Source organism: Oncorhynchus mykiss, chromosome 27 (genome assembly GCF_057628025.1).
Source record: "Oncorhynchus mykiss isolate SJ-2025 chromosome 27, ASM5762802v1, whole genome shotgun sequence".
NCBI classification, from domain to species: Eukaryota; Metazoa; Chordata; class Actinopteri; order Salmoniformes; family Salmonidae; genus Oncorhynchus; species Oncorhynchus mykiss.
The window spans coordinates 8779692-8793159 of NC_143048.1; the positions used below are offsets into that span (position 1 = coordinate 8779692).

General features: G+C 41.8%; 1 protein-coding gene across 5 annotated transcripts in view; it reads right to left on the reverse strand.

The window, feature by feature from the left end:
- Positions 1-6263: 6263 nt before the first annotated feature.
- Positions 6264-13468, reverse strand: part of LOC110507449 (leucine-rich repeat and fibronectin type III domain-containing protein 1-like protein) — a 99822-nt gene continuing 92617 nt past the window's right edge. For all 5 annotated transcript variants that reach the window (XM_021587451.3, XM_021587452.3, XM_036965058.2 and 2 more), the window contains exon 7: positions 6264-6656. The gene's annotated coding sequence lies outside the window, so the exon portion shown is untranslated. The remainder of the gene's footprint in view (positions 6657-13468) is intronic.

The window sequence follows — 13468 nt, forward strand, 5'->3', positions numbered from 1 at the left end:
TGTAAGTGCCTTTTTACAGTATCATGTTGTCATTTCTAGTGTAGCACACCATATGTATGTATGTACTGTATGTATGTGTGCATGTATGTACAGACCACTTGACTTTTTCCACATTGTCACGCCCTGACCTGAGTATTCTTAGTTTTCTTTATACATTTTGGTTAGGTCAGGGTGTGACGAGGTTGGTATGTGTGTTTTGTCTCTTCTAGGGTTTTTGTACTGTCTAGGGGTTTTATAGATTTATGAGGTTGTTTCCATCTAGGTGTTTATGTAGGTCTTTGGTTGCCTAGATTGGTTCTCAATTAGAGGCAGGTGTTTATCGTTGCCTCTGATTGGGAACCATATCTAGGCAGCCATCTTCTTTGGGTATTTTGTGGGTTATGGTCTATGTTATGTTGTTTGTTAGCACAGTGTTTATATAGCGGTCACGTTCGTCTTAATCGTTTTGTTGTTTTTAAGTGTTCTTCGTACAATAAAGACGAATGTATTCTAACCACGCTGAGCTTTGGTCTACTCCATACGACGATCGTGACACACATTTTGTTAGGTCACAGCCATATTCTAAAATGTATTAAATAAATAAAATCCTTAGCAATCTGTACACCATAACCCATAATGACCATAATGATATCTTTTTTGAAATGTTTGAAAATGTATTAAAAATATAAAACAGATACTTATTTACGTAAGTATTCAGACCCTTTGATATGAGAGTCGACATTGAGCTCAGGTGCATCGATAATCCGTGAGATGTTTCTACAACTTGGAGTCCACCTGCCATAAATTCCATTGATTGGAAAGACACACACCTGTCTATATAAGGTCCCACAGTTGTCCCACAGGATGTTTTTCAACGACAGGGACTGGGAGACTAGTCAGGATCAAGGCAAATATGAACAGAGTAAAGTACATAGAGATCCTTGATGAAAACCTGCTCAGGTGCGCTCAGGACCTCAGAATGGTGTGAAGGACAACAACCCTAAGCACACAGCTAAGACAACACAGGAATGGCTTCGGGACAAGTCTCTTAATGTCCTTGAGTGGCCCAGCCAGAGCCCGAACTTCAACAGGATCAAACATATCTGGAGAGACCTGAAAATAGCTGTGCAGCAACCTGACAGAGCTTGAGAGGATCTGCTGGGAAGAATTGGAGAAACTCCCCAAATACAGGTGAGCCAAGCTTGTTGTGTCATACCCAAGAAGACTTGAGGCTGTAATCGCTTCCAAAGGTGCTTCAACAAAGTACTGAGTAAAAGGTCTGAATACTTACACTACAGTTCAAAAGTTTGGGATCACCAAGAAATGTCCTTGTTTTTGAAAGAAAAGCAATTTTTTGTCCATTAAAATAACATCAAATTGGTCAGAAATACAGTGTAGACATTTTGAATGTTGTAAATGGCTTTTGAGCTAGTAATCGAACCCACAAATGCTGATGCTCCAGATACTCAACTAGTCTAAAGAAGGACAGTTTTATTGCTTCTTTAATCAGTACAACAGTTTTCAGCTGTGCTAACATAATTGCAAAAGGGTTTTCTAATGATCGGTTAGCCTTTTATAGACTTGGATTAGGTAACACAACATGCCATTGGAACACAGGAGGGATGGTTGCTGATAATGGGCCTCTGTACGCCTATGTAGATATTCCTTAAAAATCAGCTGTTTCCAACATTAACAAAAATGTGGAAAAAGTCAAGGGTTCTGAATACATTCCGCAGGCACTGTATGTATGGAGCATAATGTATTTGGGGCGGCAGGGTAGCCTGGTGGTTAGAGTGTTGGACTAGTAACCGAGAGGTTCATATCCCCGAGCTGACAAGGTACAAATCTGTCATTATGCCCCTGAACAGGCAGTTAACCCACTGTTCCTAGGCCGTCATTGAAAATAAGAATTTGTTCTTAACTGCCTTGCCTAGTTAAATAAAGGTAAAATAAAAAATAAATAAATGTACTGTTTTATTCACATTTCCAGTACTGGTGACAAATCATGCATTCCAATTCTTGCATAGATTGTAATGGACAGATGTGTGTAAAATACTTTTGTGAAAGTTGTACTGATTTATAATGAGCTAATGATAAGCTAATTGCCGACTATACTTGGTGCCATGTTTGTTGACATCATACAATGCATTCTGGTTGTTACGTAAATGTCTGTTAGACCAAAGATGTTATAACAAAATGAGCTGAAAGGATGGTTCACCTCATTGGTGAGGTCACCCGTGATGTGAGAAATTGTAGAAAGTAATTGCTATTACCTAATTCATATGGTTTCTGCCAGCCGAGAGTTAGATAAAAATGACCACTCTTTCCTCAGTTAGCGCTACAACTAATGTAGCCTACATTTTCCAGTTTGGATGAATATTGTGTTATGCTGTAGCTACTTCTGTGAATGACTGAACATTGCATCCAAACAAAAACTGCTCACATTGTGGACATAACGTTGTAAAAACTGTTTGTGTAAAATGAGAACTGTGTGGCCAGCTCAAACACTGACTCTTGCATCAATAGTAAATGGATGTTCTAAAGTGTTCTAATCACACTGGTTCGAGCGTACGCTGCAGGGACCACCATAGAATGAGCACACCTGCGTGTTCGTACGGTACCAGTCAAAAGTTTGGAAACACCTCTCATTCAAGGGTTTTTCTTTATTTTTTATATTTTCCACATTTTAGAATAATAGTGAAGACATCACGACTATGAAATAACACACATGGAATGATGTAGTAAGCAAAAAAGTGTTAAACAAAACAATATATTTTATATTTGATTTTTCAAAGTAGCCACCCTTTGCCTTGATGGCATTCTCTCAACCTGCTTCACCTGAAATGCTTTTCCAAAGTTCTTGAAGGAGTTTTTGGCTGCTTTCCCTTCACTCTGTTGTCCAACTCACACCAAACCATCTCAGTTGATGTTGGGTGATTGTGGAAGCCAGGTCATCTGAGGCAGCACTCCATCACTTTCCTTCCTTGTCAAATAACCCTTACACAGCCTGGATGTGTGTTTTGGGTCATTGTCCTGTTGAAAACAAATTATAGTCCCACTAAGCGCAAACCAGATGGGATGGAGTATCGCTGCAGAATGCTGTGGTAGCCATGCTGGTTAAGTGTGCTTTGAATTTTAAATAAATCACAGTGTCTCCAGCAAAGCACCCCCACACCATCACACCTCCTCCTCCATGATTCACAGTGGGAACTACACATGCAGAGATCATCCGTTCACCTACTCTGTCTCACAAAGACTCAGTGGTTGGAACCAAAAATCTCAATTTTGGACTCATCAGACCTAAGGACAGATTTCCACCGGTCCATTGCCCATGTTTCTTGGCCTAAGCAAGTCTCTTCTTCTTATTGGTGTCTTTTACTTGTGGTTTCTTTGCAGCAATTTGACCATGAAGTCCTGATTCACGCAGTCTCCTTTGAACAGTTGATGTTGAGACCGGTCTCTTACTTGAAGTCTGAAGCATTTATTTGGGCTGCAATTTCTGAGGCTTGTAACTCAAATGAACTTATGCTCTGCAGCATAGGTAACTCTGGGTCTTCCTTTCCTATGGTGGACCTCATGAGAGAGTTTCATCATAGTGCTTGATGATTTTTGCGACTGCTCTTGAAACTTTACATTTTATTTTCCGTATTGACTGACCTTCATGTTTTAATTAAACTAATGATAGACTGTCATTTCTCTTTGCTTATTTGAGCTGTTCCTGCAATAATATGGACTTGGTCTTTTAAGCAAATAGGGCCACCTTCTGTATTCCACCCCTACCTTGTCACAACACAACTGATTGTCTCCAACGCATTAAGAAGGAAAGAAATTAACAAGGCACACCTGTTAATTGAAATGCATTCCAGGTGACTCTCTCATGAAGCTGGTTGAGAGAATGCCAAGAGTGTGCAAATCTGTCATCAGGGCAAAGGGTGGCTACTTTAAAGATTCTCAAATATACAATATATTTTGATTTGTTTAACACTTTTTGGTAACTATATTTGACCATATGTGTTATTTCATAGATTTGATGTCTTCACTATTACTCATAGAATGTAGAAAATAGTAAAAAATAAATAAAAACCCTTGAATGAGTAGGTGTGTCCAAACTTTTGACTGGTAATATGTGTCAAGGGGTTTTAAGGAACCATTTGTTTTCCCAATCTGTATAAAGAATAACTTATAGTACAACATAAATATCTAGCTCACGCAGTCAGCACCAATGTTGAGTAGAGCCAGTCTATTACTTTCACCACAGTTGAAGTCGGATGTTTACATACATCTTAGCCAAATACATTTAAACTCAGTTTTTCACAATTCCTGACATTAAATCCTATAAATATTCACTGTCTTACATCAGTTAGGATCACCACTTTATTTTAAGAATATGAAATGTCAGAATAATAGTCATGATTTATTTCAGCTTTTATTTCTTTCATATTCCCAGTGGTTCAGCAGTTTACATACACTCAATTAGTATTTGGTAGCATTGCCCTTAAATAGTTTTACTTGGGTCAAACGTTTTTGGCCCATTCCTAATGACAGAGCTGGTGTAACTGAGTCAGGTTTGTAGGCCTCCTTGCTCGCACACACTTTTTCAGTTCTCTTTCGCACCAAAGTATGTTCATCTCTAGGAGATAGAACGCGTCTCCTTCTTTAGCTGTGTGATGGCTGAGTGGTCCCAAGGTGTTTGTACAGATGAATGTGGTACCTTCAGGCGTTTGGAAATTGCTCCTAAGGATGAACCAGACTTGTGGAGGTCTACAATTATTTTCAGAGGTATTGGCTGATTTCTTTTGATTTACCCATGATGTCAAGCAAAGAGGCACTGAGTTTGAAGGTAGGTCTTGAAATACATCCACAGGTACACCTCCAATTTACTCAAATTATGTCATTTGGCCTATCAGAAGCTTCTTAAGACATTACATAATTTTCTGCAATTTTCAAAGCTGTTTAAAGGCACAGTCATCTTAGTGTATGTAAACTGGAATTGTGATACAGTGAATTATAAGTGAAATAATCTGTCTGGAAGCAATTGTTGGAAAAATGACTTGTGTCATGCACAAAGTAGATATCTTAACAGACTGGTCAAAACTATAGTTTGTTAACATGACATTTGGTGAGTGTTTAAAAAACGAGTTTTAATGACTCCAACCTAAGTGTATGTAAACTTCCGACTTCGAGTGTAACATCACTTTCAAGAATGGGAATTTACCGTTTCACAGACAGACGTCTCCAGTTAGCTGATGAGTGCAGATTTCCTCTATGACCATTGGCCACACATTTGCAGAAGTGAACATTACAAAAGTACTGTTATCAAGCCACAAAATGAATTCCTCAAGAAATCCATTAGACATGGCCTTTTACCATCACTTCTGTCTCTCATTCCGTCGACTAGAAACCAGTACTGTCTGGTTTAGGGCATATAAAGGGGAGACATTTTCAAACTCACTTTAACTCCCAGAGTGACTGATATTAACATTTCATTTCTTCTGGGCAACCCCCTCTCTCTGCACCTCGATGTTCCCCTGTATTAATGACAGTGAAATCATTCGATCTCTTGCCATGAGGAAATAGTGATGATTACTCCATTTTGTGATGTATGTAATAACAGCAAAAATGATGATTTAGCACAATGGCAGACAGTCATTACTCTCATGGCACACATCACCCAGCAAGCCTTAAGGAGGACTTTAGGATAGCTATAAACAGCCACGAAAGGCAGGCTTTAGCACTTTCAATAAGATATCCAACTCACGCAAAGCATTCTGTTGGTTAAATGCCTGACCTGGATCAGATTCACTGCACCAGATGGTGAAAACCACCACAAGAGATTCTGTGCAAATTGCAGTGTTTAAATTCATGTCGGCTTTGAGGGTCAGGGGGAAAAACATAAAAAGAAGTCAGTGGAATTGAGTTGGCAGAATTTATAGCCTACTAGGTGGGGGAGAGAGGCTAACCCTGATGCTGAATGTGTCTATATGGAGAAGGCTGTAGAACTGGTGGGGTAATATATATAAAGGGCTGGATGCTATGGGATGATTCAAACCTAATTTATTTTTTTACCTCTGGGATCCCTTTCTCCCTCTAAAGTAATCTGGATTGATTGCCATTGTGCTACAACCATCAGGTAACACATGTTATTGGCTTTGCGGTGCCATGAAGCAGAGATAGGCAAGGCGGGGATAGGGTGTGGGTGTACAGTACTAGGTTTGTATAGGGGGAATACAAGAGGAGAGAAGCAGGTGTAACAGATGCTAAATCATCAGCCACAAACAGGCCTGTTAGTCTCTAGGGAATTAATCCACTTTTTTATTTTATTAGAAAAATTTCACACACCATAAAAATTACATGTACAAAACTATAAGATTTGGAATTGCGTTATGTACAGATACAAAAGATAAAGCCAACTAAAAAGTGACGGAGAACACAGAAGAAGGTGAGTCCCCAGCTCTAAGCTTTTTGTCTGAGTCTGCCTGTTTTGATTCCGTTCTCACTGGGTTCGGCTCAAAGGTGAGAAGAAAAAAAAAACGCAACACAGGGTGATGAAGACCATGGTGGCGAAGAGGTGGTGGTGATGCACAGACATGCGGTTCAGTTTGCTTAGTCCCTGTTAGTTCTTCCTCCTTTATATCCTTCTGTCCTCGGAGTCCAGATGGGGTAAACTCGGCCCATACCTGCAGAGAGAAGAGAGAGACAGCGAAATCAGTGAGGAATATGTACTATTTTGCCCTTTCATTAGTTTACGATTGACCACACATACAAGTCCACTTAATCCAGGTTGATCATTGAAAGGGCTTCATGAAGATCAGCCAACATTGTAGCCCCTGAAGTATGGTGATGACACTGTTTCTCCTTGACCAGTGTTCGAGTCATTGAATCCCTGCCATACTAAGGCTTTATTTAATGAAACCGAGAACATTCAAACATTTCCATGATGACAATAGACCAAAGAACATCAGTTGAATAACCTGTGTGTCTAATACAAACACAGGAAGCTTCACAAACACTGGCAGCCATACGACCACCGTGCTTGGACAATGCCCTCTGTTTGGATCCGTGTTGTGCTCTACTGCTGTTTGATACAAATGTAAATGACTGGCAGCTTCCCTAACAGCACTGGCCAAACCGTGGCGGGCCTGCCTACGTGGCCATGAAACGAAACAGGATTATAAAACAACAACCCAGTGCCATTGAAGTGAACAGATGCTTTTCCAGAATAGTGCAAGATTACATTTGGGACTCCTCGGCCTTAGACTCATCCTCAATGTCTCACGCACTGTCCACAGAAGAGTGATAGGAGCTAAGCCGGTCAGCTCAGACAAGCCCAGCCCTCACGGTAGTCTGACTAAGCCTCCCGCGGGTTGGGAATATCATGGCTCTGGATGCATGGCAGGTGGTGAGCTGAACACAAGCCTGGCAGACATTTTAAAATATAATACTTCGGCTTACATCTACATATGGAACTAGGCACTTTAAAAAATGGTGCTGGATATAGGCTCTCTGGTGGACACGTATGGCACCTGGATATAGCTGACTAGCTGGCACTGCAGGTGGTTTGTATTGGAGAGGAGAAGAGGCGGAAGAGGTGCAAGAGCAATAGCTACAATGATGGATGCCATTTTGGAAATGCTGATCCCTTGTGTCAGGCTAACATGTTTGACGCTGAAAGCCCTGGAGTGGACTGAGGCCTATAAAGTGAAGGAGTTGAGAGGGTATGTTTTTTTGCTTCTCAGTTGGCTGAATGTACTAGCATGATGTTTATGTCAAAAAAACACAACTGCATGAAAGTGTTTTCAGGCACTTTACGCTGACTTCACAAGGCAGAAATAGATTGTCCATTCAAAACATAGGGGCCATTACTCCTTCATCGCAAAGTGTACTGTAACACATGACTTGAACAAACTACATTCTACATTCACGTTCAGGACTAGTCTATAGCGGGTTTTATCCTGTGAAAAATGTATGGCTTTAAGTGTGATGTAATCCGCTCCAGGACCTTAGTGACCATGGGCGTTCTCTGCCTCTCCCTCCCAGCGTGGGAGCATTGATAAATTCAGCTAGCGTCTACACAAAGCAAAACCTGCCTATCTGTACTACTCTCTTGTTGGCACAGCAGGAGAGTCTCTCTTAAAGCACAACCACATAGTATGAAGCGCTTGGATTCAGCAAAAGTGCAGAAATATATTCCAGTAATTCCTTAACCACTTTTTAAGTCGACGTATCAAACTGAGCACAGGAGACCTATTTGTACCTTGAATTATAGCATCATACCGTAGCTTACTTGCTCCAAATCATTCATGGTGTTGCATGACACACTATCTCCAGAAACGCTATTGACAGCGATTGTATTTGAAATAGCTTCATATACAGCTATTTACAAACAAAGCATGGTTCATTGTGCTGAGCATGCACTATTGAGCTACAAATATGATCTTCTTCACCATCCAGGAGAAAGGATATTGGACCAGCATTGCTGTCCCGGGGTCATGGCATGGCGGCTCTCCTGTCCTGAGAACGTGTATTCCACGGAGGGGTCAGTGCGATACACATTGTCCGACTCTTATTTTGCAACCCTGATTATGATTCCCATCATCACACTTTGTTTCTCATCAGCACGTATTGATTATGCAATTAAATGTGGCCTGAGCAGCAGAAATCAATTGGGACCGGCTGAACTCTGGAGTGAATACCGCCCCCGGGGCAATCGCCCAATCATCGTCTGATATGAATCACCTCAGTGTGTCTGCCACACAAATCTCTCACCGAACGGCATCCACTGCGATTCTCTGCCGGCCAACCCATAAACTGTTCAGGGGGAGACCGTAATTTATTCTCCATACCAACTTTCATCATCTCACCTTTTTACATGGGATGTTGTTATTGCTGTTTCACATTGTCTGCGTAGAGGGCGAGTGATAACATCAACAGTATTTTGCCCTTGGTTTTTAGGTATGCCTTAGTCATCAGAACCGGCAAAGTCTGTTTAATAAAACCATAACTCTGGTATTGTGAATCTCAGTAGCCTCCTCTACATTTGCCCTGCTCAGAAGAACATGATAAAGTGACAAAATGAAAACAAATAGAGCCTACAACCTAATGTCCCCTGACGCCTCACTTCTGCCCCATGATATCTGAGTCGAACATCATTCTGTCTCCCAACAAACAACTTGTTTGCATAATGTCTGCATAGTGATGCCATGGTTGAGCTTTCAGACAGTTCAGCACAGACCATTTAGCCCGCTGTTCTTGACTTCCATTAGTGGGGAGACCTCTGTGATCTCACTCAAAACAACCTGTTTATTGATGCCAGGGACCTGTGATCATCAGGCGCCATGCCGCTGCTGATACATTGGGTAACATGCTCATCGCTGCGTCATCAGCATGGAGCAATGACTTGCCACATAGCTATACTCTAATTGCCAGAGAAACGAGGCTGGAAACTTGACAAAACATAATGCTAAGTGTGGGAGGATTGGAAGATGGGCGCCATCAAGCCATACAACATGTCATTGATTTCTCCAAGGCCTATTTTAGCAAAATGGTTGATAGCAATCTAGTTGTGATGTCAATCCGTGAGGAATTTTGATTGTTGTGATCATTTTTTGTTGTTGTCTCCAGAGCAATAAGGATCATAGAACACGTAGCTAGAAAATACAACTTTAAGGAGAGGCAGAAAAACCCCTAACTCAATTCTGTTCTCGCTCAATACAAACGCGAAGAGACAAGAATGGAATTGCCACTCGGTATACAAACATATTTTTCTGGCCGCAGACGGGCTGTGTGACAAAAAGAAACAGAATCAATGCCTTTGCCATTGTTTGGAATTAGTGCTGAGTTTAAATTGAGCTGCAGTGCGTCCCGAGGCCCAGTGCCTCACACACAAAGAAGGCAGAAACTACGGCCTCGATCAAAGCAAACACACAGCAATGGCAATAAAGAAAGCTGCAAAATTAGCAAAATAAATTCCTCTGCTGACATTTGCCGGCCTCTTGGTACAGCAGTAATTAATTACATTTGGCAGTGGTTGTGATATGTAGCGCATCATCTGCTTTTTGTTTGTGTGGTCTTTGTTTTGTAGGATGGTGTTCTCACAAAAAGCAAACACACAGGTATGCGCACACACACACACACACACGCGCACACACGTATGTTGGAAAACACACACAGCCCGCACACGTATCCTACAGATTGTCTCCACATCTCCCTTGCAAACACTCCCTTGCAAACACTAACTATGAAATTACACCAGCAGCACGGTTACGATCCTTTTACAGTGGTTCTGTTTTCCAATCCTCATGTTATTTTGTGAGACAGAATATTTACAATACCAGGCTCTTTGAACACACATCCATCTTCGGCCTCATCTCTTTCAAGTCTAACCTTAAACCAGTCCAATTTCTCAAACTCCTGCTTGATGGTGAGATATGGATTGATCAATAGTGATTTCATGGCCCAGGCCTTGGCGCTGACGGCCGGCTGAGCCTTTCCATTTGTCCCTGTCCACTCGGGGAACGGTGAGGGCTAAGAACAATGGGGTCCCCTGATATCACTACACCTCAACCCTCTCCACATTAATATCCAACAAAGAATAGAAAACAAAAGCACCTGTCCACCCGCCACTCGACATTTTATTAATCAGACAGGCACAACATTAGTTTGCTGATAAAATATAGTACGGGTGAGTTTACTCTCAACTATCAAAGGCTAAAGCCATCAGAGTGAGAGTATGATGAAACTATTTGTTAGGACATACAGCGATGCTCCAGAACTGTCCTGCTCATTTTCCCTCCCTTCTCGACACGCTTCTATGCTCTCAGATGTTAGCAGGTAAAAGAAAGACTTCACAGGGGAATTGATGGCAAGGTTAACATCTGTGGCAAGAACTAGCTGCTATTATCAATTATGCATACCTCCCTTGCTTTGTTTCAGAAAGCCGATATGTAATAGCAGAGGCCCTTTCACTGCAACATCCCTCCTCTCCATCACACGATAGGGCCAGATCACTGTGTAATCACCTTGTTGTACAAATTGTAGAAGTGCCATCACATAGACACAGGCCTGTCTGAACACATGGTGAGCGAGGGTAAGAAATCAACTTCAAATGAGTTGTGGGATCAAACGTTAATGGGATTCATCTGTGTTTGGCTGTACAATGGTATACTATGACCACTGTAGTGATCTAAGACAACATAGACCTAAGCTATGACAAGATGACTGGATAAATCTCTAGAAAGCACTGTCCTATCTTTGATGTGAGAATAATTAAGTATGACCTCGTAAGGCGTCCCGGAAATGACCAACCACATGCATGTCCTTCAAGAAACATATTTATTAACTTAAGTAAACAAAATGTTTCAAGTCAGCACAGCCAAACACAAAAAGCACAACATTTACCCTAATGAACACAGCCATAGCCGCGCTCAGCATGGAACTCTACTGGTTTGTTTACTAAACATGCTACGGAAAAGCCGGGCTTGTGGCTGTCTAGATCGCTGCTGTTAGTTGTTGTTTTCAATCTTACCTGCAACCTGCCCTTCTGGAACTGCGAGGAGCAACAGCATAACCTACGTTGCTACCATGACAAAGACCAAAGCTGGCAGGAGTGCTGTTGAGGACAGCGGTGTCTTTCTATCACAGGTGAAGGATCTTTTAACCTCTTGAAGCTAGGGGGCACTATTTTTATGTTTGGAAAAATAACGTTCCCAAAGTAAACGGCCTATTTCTCAGGATCAGATGTTAGAATATGCATATAATTGACAGATCAGGATAGAAAACACTCTAAAGTTTCCAAAATTGTAAAAATATTGTCTGAGTATAACAGAACTGATATTGCAGGTGAAAACATGAGGAAAATCCAATCAGGAAGTGCCTCTTTTTTTTTGGGGGGGGGGGGGGGCAGAAAGGCTAAAAACGTTAATTGAATCAGATGGCTTATTCATCACAAAACCATTTGATGTTGCCAATTATTTGAATGATTACTTTATTGTCAAAGTGGGCAAATTTAGACAGGAAATGCCAACAACTATCAGTGAGCCGTTGTACTAATAATGAAAGAAAATAATTACAAGTTTGAATTTTGTAACGTTATTGTGGGTTGTTGAGAAAAAATATGGTCATGGCCAAAAGTTTTGAGAATTACACAAACAGTTTGCTGCTTCAGTGTCTTTACATATTTTTGTCAGATGTTACTATGGAATACTGAAGTATAATTACAAACATTTCATACGTGTCAAAGGCTTTTCTTGACAATTACATGAAGTTGATGCAACGAGTCAATATTTGCAGTGTTGACCCTTATTTTTTTCAAGACCTCTGCAATCCGCCCTGGCATGCTGTCAATTAACTTATGGGCCACATCCTGACTGATGGCAGCCCATTCTTGCATAATCAATGCTTGGAATTTGTCAGCATTTGTGGGTTTTTGTTTGTCCACCCGCCTCTTGAGCATTGACGTTCTCAATGGGATTAAGGTCTGGGGAGTTTCCTGGCCATGGGCCCAAAATATCAATGTTTTGTTCCCCGAGTTCCCTTATGGCAAGGTGCTCCATCATGCTGGAAAAGGCATTGTTCATCCCCAAACTGTTCCTGGATGGTTGGGAGAAGTTGCTCTCGGAGGATGTGTTGGTACCATTCTTTATTCATGGCTGTGTTCTTAGGCAAAATTGTGAGTGAGCCCACTCCCTTGGCTGAGAAGCAACCCCACACATGAATGGTCTCAGGGTGCTTTACTGGTTGCATGACACAGGACTGATGGTAGCGCTCACCATGTCTTCTCCGGACAAGCTTTTTTCCGGATGCCCGAAACATTCGGAAAGGGGATTCATCAGAGAAAATGGCTTTACCCCAGTCCTCAGCAGTCCAATCCCTGTACCTTTTGCAGAATATCAGTCTGTCCCTGATGTTTTTCCTGGAGAGAAGTGGCTTCTTTGCTGCCCTTGACACCAGGCCATCCTCCAAAAGTCTTCGCCTCACTGTACGTGCAGATGCACTCACACCTGCCTGCTGCTATTCCTGAGCAAGCTCTGTACTGGTGGTGCCCCGATCCCGCAGCTGAATCAACTTTAGGAGACGGTACTGGCGCTTGATGGGCTTTCTTGGGTGCCCTGAAGCCTTCTTCACAACAATTGAACCGCTCTCCTTGAAGTTCTTGATGGTCCGATAAATGGTTGATTTAGGTGCAATCTTACTGGCAGCAATATCCTTGCCTGTGAAGCCCTTTTTGTGCAAAGCAATGATGACGGCACGTGTTTCCTTGCAGGTAACCATGGCTGACAGAGGAAGAACAATGATTCCAACGCCACCCTCCTTTTGAAGCGTCCAGTCTGTTATTCGAACTCAATCAGCATGACAGAGTGATCTTCAGCCTTGTCCTCGTCAACACTCACACCTGTGTTAACGAGAGAATCACTGACATGATGTCAGCTGGTCCTTTTGTGGCAGGGCTGAAATGCAGTGGAAATGTTTTTTGGGGATTCAGTTCATGTGC